This window comes from Petaurus breviceps, unplaced genomic scaffold (assembly GCF_028583685.1).
Source record: "Petaurus breviceps papuanus isolate PSGF00001 unplaced genomic scaffold, PetGlider_PUasm1.0 90849, whole genome shotgun sequence".
NCBI lineage: Eukaryota > Metazoa > Chordata > Mammalia > Diprotodontia > Petauridae > Petaurus > Petaurus breviceps.
The window spans coordinates 8,628,299-8,640,204 of record NW_027187361.1 but is presented as its reverse complement, the minus strand read 5'-3'; the positions used below and the strand labels follow the sequence as shown (position 1 = coordinate 8,640,204).

Below are 11,906 nucleotides of genomic sequence, written 5' to 3'. Positions count from 1 at the left end.
AGCAGTGTCTCTCAATGCAAGCTTTCAGTATTGTTGTGGGAGGCAAGAAAGTACTGATTAATTGGACCTGGATGAGTGAGGCGACCAGTGACTAAGTCTTGCCTCTTGACTACTGACATGTACCATATCTTGTTGTGGAAGTTCACACCCAAACACACACACACACACACACACACTTTGCCTTTTCCCAGGTACCCAGGGTATCTTCCTTCTGGTACCTAAGGCACTATTTCAGGAAGCCCATAGAATAAGACAGTAACAGGAAGATTCAGCGATTTCCTGTCCTGCTCCCTGCATCCCTCTCTCTTTCGCTACCTCCTTGTCTTCATCATGGTTGCATGCACGGTCCCAGAAAGGGCCTGTCCCAGTCGGCTCTGCCATGCCACCGCAGTGTGCCCTTCTGGCTGACGCTCATCTGGGACGACGTGAAGCAGCAGATCTGCAAGCTGGCCAAGAAGGGCCTGACGTCCTCCCGGATTGGCGTGATCCTGACAGATTCTCCTGGTGTAGCACAAGTACACTTTGTAACTGGCAATAAATTTTTGAGAATTCTAAAGTCTAAGGGACTTGCCCCATATCTTTCTGAAGATCTTTATCACTTGATCAACAAAAACTGTTGCTATTGGAAAGCATCTTGAGAGAAAAAGAAAGGATAAGGACTTTAAATTCTCTCTGATTCTGAAGGAGACCTGAATTTGCCAGCTGGCTCGCTGCTACAAGACCAAGAGAGTGGTCCCAGCCAGTGGGAAATATGCATCATCCACAGCCTCTGCTCTGGTTGCATAAATTTTGGTTTATGTACTAAAGTAATAAAGTCACATCGAACAGAAAAAAAAAAATAAGACAGATCCTGGCTTAAACTTCCCCCAGACATTGTTGGATAGTGAGGGGCTTAGATTTCAGTCCTCAGGAGCACCTTAATGGTAGTGTTCCCCTCATTTCAACAAATATTAATTTGCATTAAATAGAGCCCAAAGTCAAGTTATAAGGGAAGACAATATGCAAATAGTTTAATTTCCTAAATTAATCATATCTGATGCCTCTATAAAGTGACTTTATGTTATATGAATTTAAAGTGTTAATTAAAATATTTTAGTTTTAATTTAGGGAATAAAATAAGCATTTCCAAATTCATTTTTATTTAAATCTGTTCAAATGAAAGAAACTTAAAAACACAAAATAAAATAGCTTACCATAAGTTACAACAAAGATTAAATCCACAGTCAGTCCTCAATATTGACAGATTCTGTATTTGCGAATGAGCCTAGTTTATTTGTAACCCCAAAATCAATACTCATGTTGCTTTCACAGTCACAGTTAGGCAAAATTATATTTACTTGATACATCCCCAACTGAGGTCAAAGACAACAACACTCTGCCTTCTTGTTTTACCTCTCACACTGTAAACAAGTATCCTTTGCATAGTCTATTTAGGGTTATCTTGTTGTTTCTTGAATTTGGGGGCTTTTATTTATTGGTGGTTTCACTACTTAAAGTGTCCCCGAAGTGTTAAAAGGTTGTCTAGTGCTCTCACGTTCAAGAGGGCTATGTTTTTCCTTATAGAGAAAATACATGTATTAGAAGTTTCCTTCTAGCATATGTTGTACTACTATTGGCCACAGTTCAATGTTAATGAGTCAATAATCCATAATATACATTCAGAAAAAATGAAGGGGAATTTTGCTGATCTGAACATGTCATTGCTCCAGAAAGAATGAAAGTAAGTATTGCAATCAGAAGTTTGCAGGAATTTAACCAGATATTTTCCTTAAGTTCAATATTTACAAATTCAATCTTTGTGATGACTTTACAGACTGTGACTATTACTACTACAAATGATGAGAATAGAGTGTATTGTGTATTATCAACTATAGAAAGGGCAGAAAATTTCAGAATATATCTCTTTTAAGATCTTTTTGGAAAGAGTGTCTGTTTTAGCAATCTTATTATTTCTTTTGTCTGCCTTTAGCCAACTTTACCTAAGATGCAGAGGTTTCATTATTTGTCTATGGTCTCTCTTGCAAAAATAAATAAATGAACAAACAAATAACCCTTTAATAGTAGCATTCCAATGATATTGGAAATGCACTGATGATGCTAGGTTTCCTCATTAGAAGTGTTCCATAATGGTTGATTTTCTTTTCTAAATGGAACAATTTTGTTTTAGAAATCAGATTTGAAATAAAGCCTATTACTTTATCCAAAGTGGGTAAAGAAATGGCAAACTAAGAACATTTTTTTTTCTTTTTGTAATTTTCTCTGAACCTATTAAATTATCACAATTTATGCAAAGCAACCTATTTTATGTTCAGGAAAAGTTAAAAAAAATTTTTGAATCCTTGACAATCCTAAATTAATTACACTCTATAAAAATAGTTTCCCAAGGAGGAACAAAAAACAAACAAAAAAATAGAACAGGTGGTGATAAGTATGAGTACTTCATCTTAAATTTACAAGGTGATGATGATATAATCCTTTTTCTTTCTTTGTCTTCAGTGTTGAATCTGGGGAATTTGGTTCCCAAAGTTCCCTGGATTCCAACTGCTAAATTTGTGCTCTTCCAGTCTCCAACTAGGAGAGGCTGGGACCAGCTAGTCCACCAAAACAGCTGTGCCTGAGTGCACCTGCACCAGTCTGTCATACTGAGCTAGTTATAACACCATTTATCTTGTATGACAGTCCCCTGTTGTGAGGGCCAGTGTCATATAAATCAAAGGATAGCAAATGAACTCAGGTCTTTAAATAGAGAATGAGTTGCATGTACATTCATTAGCTTCTGTCTGTAAGCTTTATTTTAAATAGGAGTATAATTATTTTAGCTTGAATAAAGTCTCTCATTTTTGTGAAAATTGTCATTCTTAATGTCATATTGATTAAAATCAATTCCCTGCTTGAAAAAAGTATTCTTTATGTTATTGACAAGTCATTACTTTAATAGATCTCTCATCTCAAAAATGTGGATACAGATTATAGTACTTCATGCCCTCTCACTCTCTATGGCCCCTTTCTTTATCCTCCCTTAAATTCTTCATAGGGCAGCATCTGACCAAAGTTCCAGGCATTTTTTCATCTTAACATCATATACACTCAAAGTTGTTCAAAAACTTTCCATCAGTTGTCATTTATTCTTAACACATGATCTACCTATCTTCATTTCTGCATCACAGCTTTCTTTGAAAAAATCCTTTACTTCTCTTTTACAATTCTTGGTTGAGAATAGATATTTTTCAATGCCCATCTAATATTGTTTCTCCACTGACATTCAGCTGATCTGCGAGTGATTATAAAGAGGTATTCCATGATGTAAAACTCCATAGGATCATGAGAAAAAAAATTGTTTAGAGATAAAAAAAGAAATGGCTCTTTCATAATTACAATATATTTATGTAATTTAAGAAAATACTTGATATTAATGACAATAATAAAGGAAATTTCATTTTATAGAAAAATATTATCATAACTTAATATAGAATCTGAGAAGAATGTCCCTGTGACAATAGAATGAATAACAATGGGAAATTAGAAAATGCTAGAAGGTCCATTTCTGATGAAATAAATGATGAATGGAAAGCTCTCCAAGTATTACTGTAAAATTTTTGATAATTTCCAAGTATGATGAGTGTCATGTCTCGTTATAGCCATACTTTCTGATCAAAGAGAAATTGTATGCACAGGCTTAATAATCTACAACTTTTGCATGAGTTTTTTTATCCGTCATTTATATTGTGTTGTTTTTTTATATTTTTGAGTATTTTGCATTTTTAATAACCTAAAATTCATTATAATATGTGTGATGTCCTTTGCATTGTACTAAGATGATATTATATATAATTGTACTGCTTTAGTAACTACATTTATTTGGTGTAGAACAAGATAGAACCAACATAGGGGCGACCAGGTGGTGCAGTGAATAAAGTGCCAGCCAGGAGTCAGGACGATCCGAGTTCTGTTCCGGCCTCAGACGCTTAACACCCACGCAAAAACATTAGCTGTGAAACCCTGGGCAAGTTACTTAACCCCAAATGCCCTCCAAAATGGCAAAAAAAATACAAAGATAGAACCAACATGTAACAAATTGTGCTTCATAAGATTTTATGGAAATTACAGTATTATGTTCTCCATTTAAGTTAAACTATGTAAATTGTTTTGTAAAGCTTAAGGCACTATATAAATTATTGCTCTCTTTTATTGTTATTAATATACTTTGTATTAATTTAGATGCATTAATTAGTCTTTGTCAACCGCTCTGGATATCAAACTTGCCTGTAGAGGAAGTGTTGAAATAATCAATAAAAATGTGTAGAGTAGGAAGGGGAAGGAAAAGGAATAGATATTTATTAAATAGCTACTAGATGCCAGGAAGTATATTAATATTTTTATAAATATTTTCTCTTTTGAACTTTACAACTATTTTATAAGGTATGTGCTATTATTATACATTTATAAGAGTTGATGAAATTAAGACACTAAAAGTTTTAGTAACTTTCTCATGGTCACACAGCATGGAATTATCTGAGAATAAATTTGAAGTTTTCTTCCTGACTTCCGATTTCATGCTCTACTCACCTGGCTACAAAGGAAAACTGAGATGTTTACATGGAGTTGCAGTAAAATTTATGATATGTGAAATAAATCAGAGCCATAAAAGACTCAGAGTTCAAATGTAATTTAAAGATTTTCTAGGCTATCATACTTACTGAAAGCAAAATGAGATTTTGAAAAATTAAATAATAGGAAAAACAAGGATGATTCTGTAGTGGCAGAGGTGGAATTAAACCCAGGCCTCCTTTCTCTTCATCCAATGTTCATCTCACCCATGTGAAAACAATGGCTTTTTATTGAACTAAACTCATAATATATGTGTTAGAAGCTGCAATTCATCTTCATGCTCATAAAGTTGTGTTTAATAATATGAGACATTTCAGTGAAAGCATGGGAAAAATAAATAAGTCAGATATGCAAGGTTTATTTGTTTTGTGGTAGAGTAAGTGTAGAACTGTTTTCTCTGAATTTTTTTAAACATGGTGCAGATGGTTTGGATCAGTATTTTAGATGAGGAAGACATTGCACAGATGCTGCATATTTCTTTGTTCTGCTTCCAACCAGACCTACAGGATTCTCTTGGTCACTTACCTCATTATAATTTGTAATATGTACTCTACAATGTATACCTGGCCACCTGGCAACACCTTTATTACTTCCTGAATATTTACATAAATCTGTGTAATTTTATGGCAACTGCCCTTTATTCTTTAATTTCTTTTGGAAAATAAAACAGTATCCATAATCTGGGTAAAAATTCAAATGAAGTTGCAAAGTAACTACCTGTGGAATCAAAAATATTTTTAAAAGAAATTATCTTTTTATTCTTTTTATATTCATTTATATAGAGAGATATTTATACGGGAATAGTAATTTTCCCTTCATTAATACTTTAACCAGTTGTATCAATTATAATTGTATTTTACCTCCGAAATACTTTCAGAAGCATCATTGATATTGATTCCTTATTTTATCTTCAGGACCAGAGGCCAAAGCAAAGTTTAGTAGCCCTTTTAGGCTTAGCTTATTGTTATTTTTAGATAACAAGAATTTGTTTTCCATAGAAGAAGCTAATAAACACTTTTCAGATATGTTTTTTTATATTTTGGTCATTATTAATTTGTTTTTTTTTTAATTTTAGTTTATTAGATTCAGTTCCACAATTCCCTTGAGTTCCCTCCATCCCCTCCCCCCCATGGTGAAATACAATCAATATAGCATCTGCAAATACTTTCACATTAGACATTAGTCAGGTTATAAAGAAGGATTGTATCAGATGGAATGAAGAATGGGAAAGAGGAAACAAAATCAAACAAGAAAAAGAAAAAAGCATGTAGTTTGCTTCAATCTGGAATCAAACTCAGTTCTTTCTAGTTCTTTCTCTGGATATAGACATCTCTCTCCATCATGAATCTTTTGGGGTTGACTAATAACCCTGCATTGCTGAGAAGAGTGCAATCTATCAAAGTCGGTCATCACAAATGCATTGTGTCTCTAATTGCATACAAATTTCTCCTGGTTTTACTCTTCTCATTTAGCATCAGTTTGTATAAACCTCTCCAGGTAAATAAGAAGACCATCTGCTCCTTGTTTTTTATAGCACAATAGTATTCCATTACATGAATATACCACATTTTACTCAGCCATTCCCCAATTGATGGGCACCCCATTAATTTCCAATTATTTGCCACAACAAAAGAGCTGCTATAAATAGTTTTGTACATATGGGTCTTCCTCCCACTTCTATGATCTCTATGGGATACAAGCTTAGAAGTGGTATTGGTGGGTCAAAGGAGTATGCAATTATTTAGTGCCTTTTGGGCATAATTCCAGATTGTTCTCGAGAATTGTTGGATCAGTTCACAACTCCACCAGTTTTTTCATCTTCGCCAATCTGACTTGTGAGATGTGGTACCTCAGAGTTATTTTGATTTGCATTTATCTAATCTGTCATGATTTAGGGCATTTTTTCATATACTTATACATATCTTTAATTTCTTCCTCTGAAAACTGCCTGTTCATATTCTTTGACCATATATAAATTTGGGAATGACTTGTATTCTTATAGATTTGACTCAATTCTCTGCATAGTTTAGAAATAAGTTTTTATCAGAGACATGGGTTGTAAAAAAATATTTCCCAATTTTCCACTTCCCTCCTACTCTTGGTTACATTGGCTTTGTTTGTACAGAAGCTTTGCAATTTAATGTAATCAAAATGATCCATTTTTCATTTTATAATGCTCTCTATTGCTTGTTTGGTCATGAAGTCTTCCCTTCTCCACAAATCTGACAGGTAATCTATTCCTTGGTTTCCCAGATTGCTTACAGTATCAGCCTTTATACCTAGATCATGGACCCATTTAGACTTGATTTTGGTATACATTGTTGGATAATGGTCTATGCCCAGTTTCTTCCATACTGTATTCCAGTTTTCCCAGCAGTTTTTGTCAAATAGTGAGTTCTTATCCCATAACCTGGGGTCTTTGGCTTTATCAAAGAGTTGATTACTGTAGTCATTGACTGCTGAGTGTCATGTATCCTTTCTATTCCATTGATCCATTACTGTATTCCTTAGCCAGTACCAAGTAGTTTTGATGACTACTGCTTTATAATACACATTAAAATCATTTATAGCTAGGCCACCTTCCCTAGCATTTCTTTTCATTATTTTCCATGATATCTTGGACCTTTATTTCTTCCAAATGAATTTTGTTCCTATTTTTTTAAGCTCCATAAAGTATTTTTTTTTGGTAAATTGATTGGAATGGCACTAAATATATGTTATAGAAATGTAAGTTTTTAAGATCTTCCCTGCCCCCAGGTTAAGTGCATCTGGATCCTGTGGTGGGAGACTTGTTTTTCAGGAATGCCCACATCTTGCTTCTTTGAGATTGGGCAGCGGGTCAAGAGGGTTGTCACATTCTCAGACACAAGAGAAGGCTATATAATCCCTGATGTGAGACTTTGGGGCTCACTTTGAGAAGTGTTGTGTGATTTGACCAGATCAGACTCTGGAAAGCCTTTGAGAGACCCCCAGGTTTGAAAACCCTTTCTGGTAACTGTGATTTAGTATGGATGTAATAGTTGGACAGGTGGAGCCCTGTCTGCTTGAAATGTTTCTGTCTGTATACTCTGTAGTTCAGGGTGCTGACTTTCCCCCCTGAACAAGATAAATGATATATTTTATTCATTAAAGTAAGATTTTTATCACTTTTTGAGTGGCCTTCCTTTATAAAAGCAAATCTACGACCCTGTGTTGGAAGCTACCCTGAGGATGCTGCAGTGTTTGCTGCTACAATATATAATTTAATGTGTATAAAATTGTCATTTTCATTATATTATCTTGACCCAGCCACAAGCAATTGATGTTTTCCCAATTAGGTAGATCTGAATTTATTTGTGTGAAAAGTGTTTTGTAGTTATGTTCTTGTAGGTCCTGGATTTGTTTTGGCAGGTAGATTACCAAATATTTTATAAAGTCTATGATAACTTTAAATGGGATTTATCTTTCTATGTCTTGCTGTTGAATTTCATTAGAAATATACAGGAATATCAAGGATTTATGTGGGTTTATTTTCTATACTTCAACTTTACTAAATTTATTTATTGCCTCAAGTAGGTTTTTACTTGATTTTCTAGAATTCTCTAAGTATATCATCATATCATCTGCAAAGAGTGATAGCTTGGTCTCTTCTTTGCCAAATTTGATTCCATTGATTTCTTTTTCTTCTGTAATTGCTACTTCTAACATTTCTAGTACCAGATTGAATAAGAGTGGGGATAGTGGACATCCTTGTTTCACCCCTGATCTTATTGGAAATGCTTTTAGCTTATCCCCGTTACATATATAATACTTGCTGATGATTTTAAATAGATGCTACCTATTATTTTAAGGAAGGGTCCATTTTTTCCTATACTTTCTACTGTTTTCAATAGGAATGAATGCTGTGTTTTGTCAAAAGACTTATCTGCATCTATTAAGATGATCATGGGTTTTCTGCTAGTTTTATTGTTGATATGATCAATTATACTGATTGTTTTCCTAATATTAAACTATTCTTGCATTCCTGGAAAAAAATCCTACCTGAACAAAGTGTATTATTCTTGTGAATATTTGATGCAGACTTTTTGTCAATATTTTATTTAAAATTTTTGCATCTATTTTCATAAAGGAAATTGGTCTATAATTATCTTTCTCTGTTTTATCTCTTCCTGATCTAGGTATCAGTACCATATTTGTGTCATAAAATGAATTTGGTAGGACTCTTTATTCACTAACTTTCCCAAATCGTTTGCAGGGTATTGGAATCAATTGTTCTTTAAATGTTTGATAGAATTCACTAGTAAATCCATCTGGCCCCAGAGATTTTTTTTCCTATGGAGGTCACTGATGACTTATTTATTTTTCTGAGATGAGGATATTTAAGTAATTTATTTCCTCTTCAGTTAATCAGGGCAAATAATATTTTTGTAAATATTCATCCATTTCATTAAGTTTGTCAAATTTATGTGCATATGATTTTGCAAAAAATTCCTAATTATTGTTTTAATTTCCTTTCCATTGGAGGTAGATTCACCCTTTTCATTTTTAATACATATACTTTGTTTTTATTCTTTCTTTTTTTTACATATTGTCTAAGGGTCTATCAATTTTATTGCTTTTTTCATAAAACCAGCTCTTAGTTTTACTCCTTAATTCAATAGTTTTCTTAATTTTCATTTTGTTAATGCCTCCTTTGTTTTCAGTATTTCTAATTTAGCATTTATTTGGGGATGTTCAATTTGTTCTTTTTCTAGCTTTCTCAACTGCATGCCCAATTCATTGACCTCCCTTTTCTCTAATTTGTTCATGTATGCACCCAGGGATATAAAACTTCCCCAAAGAACTGCCTTTGCTGCATCCCACAAATTTTGATATGTTGGCTCATTATTGTCATTCTCTTGAATGAAGTTGCTGATTGTTTCTATAATTTCTTGTTTGGCCCACTCATTCTTTAGGATTAAATTGTTTAGTTTCCAATTAGTTTTTAGTCTGTCTTTCCATAGCCCTTTATTGAATAAGATTTATATTTCCTTATCATCTAAGAAGGCTCCCTTTAATATTTCTGCCATTCTGTACTTAATTGTAAGGTTTTTATGGCCTAGTATAGGTCAATTTTTGAGTATGTGCCATGAACTGCTAAGAGGAAATTGTATTCCTTTTTATCCCCATTCAGTTTTCTCCAGAGATCTATCATATCTAGCATCTGTAAAATTCTATTAACCTCCTTAACTTCTTTCTTTTTTTTATTTTGAGGTTAGATTCATAAAGTTCAGAGAGGGGTAGATTAAGTTCCCCCAGAATTATAGATTTGCTATCTATTTTTTTTCCTCTAATTCCCTTAACTTCTCCTCTAGGAATTTGGTTGCTAAACAGATTGGTACATATATGTTAAGTAATGATATTGCTTCATTCTCAGTGGTGCAGGATATATTTTCTTTCCTTCTCTCTTTTAATCAAATCTATTTTTGTTTTATCTAATATAAGGATTTCTACCCCTGCTTTTTTTTTTTTTACTGTAGCTGAAGCATAATATATTCTACTCCAGCTATTTGCTTTTACCCTGTGTGTGTCCCTTTGTTTCAAATGTGTTTCTTGTAGACAGCATATTGTAAAATTATGATTTTTAATTCATTCTGCTATCTGCTTTCATTTTATTGGAGAGTTCATCCCATTCACATTCACAACAATGATTAATATCTGTCTCTTTCCCTCTATCCTCTTCCCTCCCCTGATTTAGTTTTTGCTTCTTCCTTCTCCCTTCCCCTTCTTAAAAGTTTTCCTTTTGACCACTGCCTCCCTCAGTGTTCCCTCCCTTTGGCACTCCCTTCTTCACCTACCCTCTTCACTTAGTATTATTTCCCTCCCTTTTGATCCCCCCCTTCTTATCCTCCCCTTACTCTCCAAATGCCTGTAAGACACAATAGGTTTTTATAATTATCAGAGCATGTTAATCCCCCTTACACTCCAAACCAATGAGATCAAATTCATACAGTATTCCACTTCCTCCCTGCTTTCCCTCTATTTAATGATTTTTTTTGTGATTTTTTGATGTTGGTATCTTAAACTTAACTGATTATGTTAATCCCTCTTTGAACCAGGATGAGTGTGAATAATGTTCAAATGATGTTCCTCTTCATCTTTCCTTCCCCTCTAGTATAATATGACCTTTGCCTGTGTATGTGGTAGAATTTACCTTCTCTGCATCATCCTTTCCTTTTATCCCATTACTTTCCCTTTGAACTCCTTAATAACATTTTTTTATCATCAGATTAGTTAATTTATACCCACACCCTCTATCTATATATATTCACTTTAAGGGTCATGATAATCATATAAATTTCATTATTGAGAGTTAACAGCTTCTCATATAGGGATGTAAAAAGTTTGCTCTTCTTGTATCCCAAGTTAAGTGCATGTGTGAGGGAATGTGCCTGAATGCATGTTTGTAGGTTTTTTTTTTTACCTTTTTATGTCTTTCTTGAATCTTTTAACTAGAGATCATATTTTCCACTGAACTCTGGCTTTCTCATCAGGTAAAACTGGAAGTCCCTTATTTTATTAAATTACCATCTCCTTACCTGAAAGTTTGTGCTCAGTTTTGCTGGATAGTTAATCCTTGGTTTGCAGTTCTAGCTCTTTTTCATTAAGAAATATCAAATTCGAATCCCTCCAATCTTTTAATGTAGAAGCTTCTAGATCCTGTGTAATCCTGACTATAGTTCCAGGGAATTTGAATTGTTTCTTTTTGGATGCATACAATATTTTCTCCTTAATCTTGTAATTCTGGAATTTGGCTACTATATTTCTTGGAGTTTTCAATTTGACATCTCTTTCAGGAGGTAACCAGTGAATTCTTTCAATAACTATTTTACCTTCTGATTCTAGGTCTTCAGGACAGTTTTCTATTACAGTATCTTGGAGGATGTTGTTCAGGCTGTTTTTTTTTTCATCATGGCTTTCTAGTAGATGAATAATTCTTAAGGTATCAAGAATAATATCTTAAGGTGATCTATTCTCCAGGTCAGCTATTTTTCCAGTGAGATATTTTACACTTTCTTCCAATTTTTCAGTCCTCATGTTTTGTTTGATTCACTCTTGGTGCATCATAGAGTGCTAAGGTTAGATTTGACTGATGCTAATTTTTAATGAATTATTTTCTTCTCAGTTTTTCAAGGTCATTTTTAGGAAGGTAATTTCTCTACTTAGGTCACAAATTTTACTTTTTAAGGATTTGTTTTCTTCAGTGAGACTTCTTTTCCAATTTGTTCACTGTAGATTTAAATTTATCTTCTACTTCTCTAATTTGGCTTTCAACATTT

At 33.6% G+C, this 11,906-nt stretch overlaps 1 pseudogene; it reads left to right on the top strand.

The window, feature by feature from the left end:
• The first annotated feature begins 338 nt into the window (after positions 1 to 338).
• On the top strand, positions 339 to 786 carry LOC138149828 (small ribosomal subunit protein uS15 pseudogene; annotated as a pseudogene).
• The last annotated feature ends 11,120 nt before the right edge of the window (positions 787 to 11,906 follow it).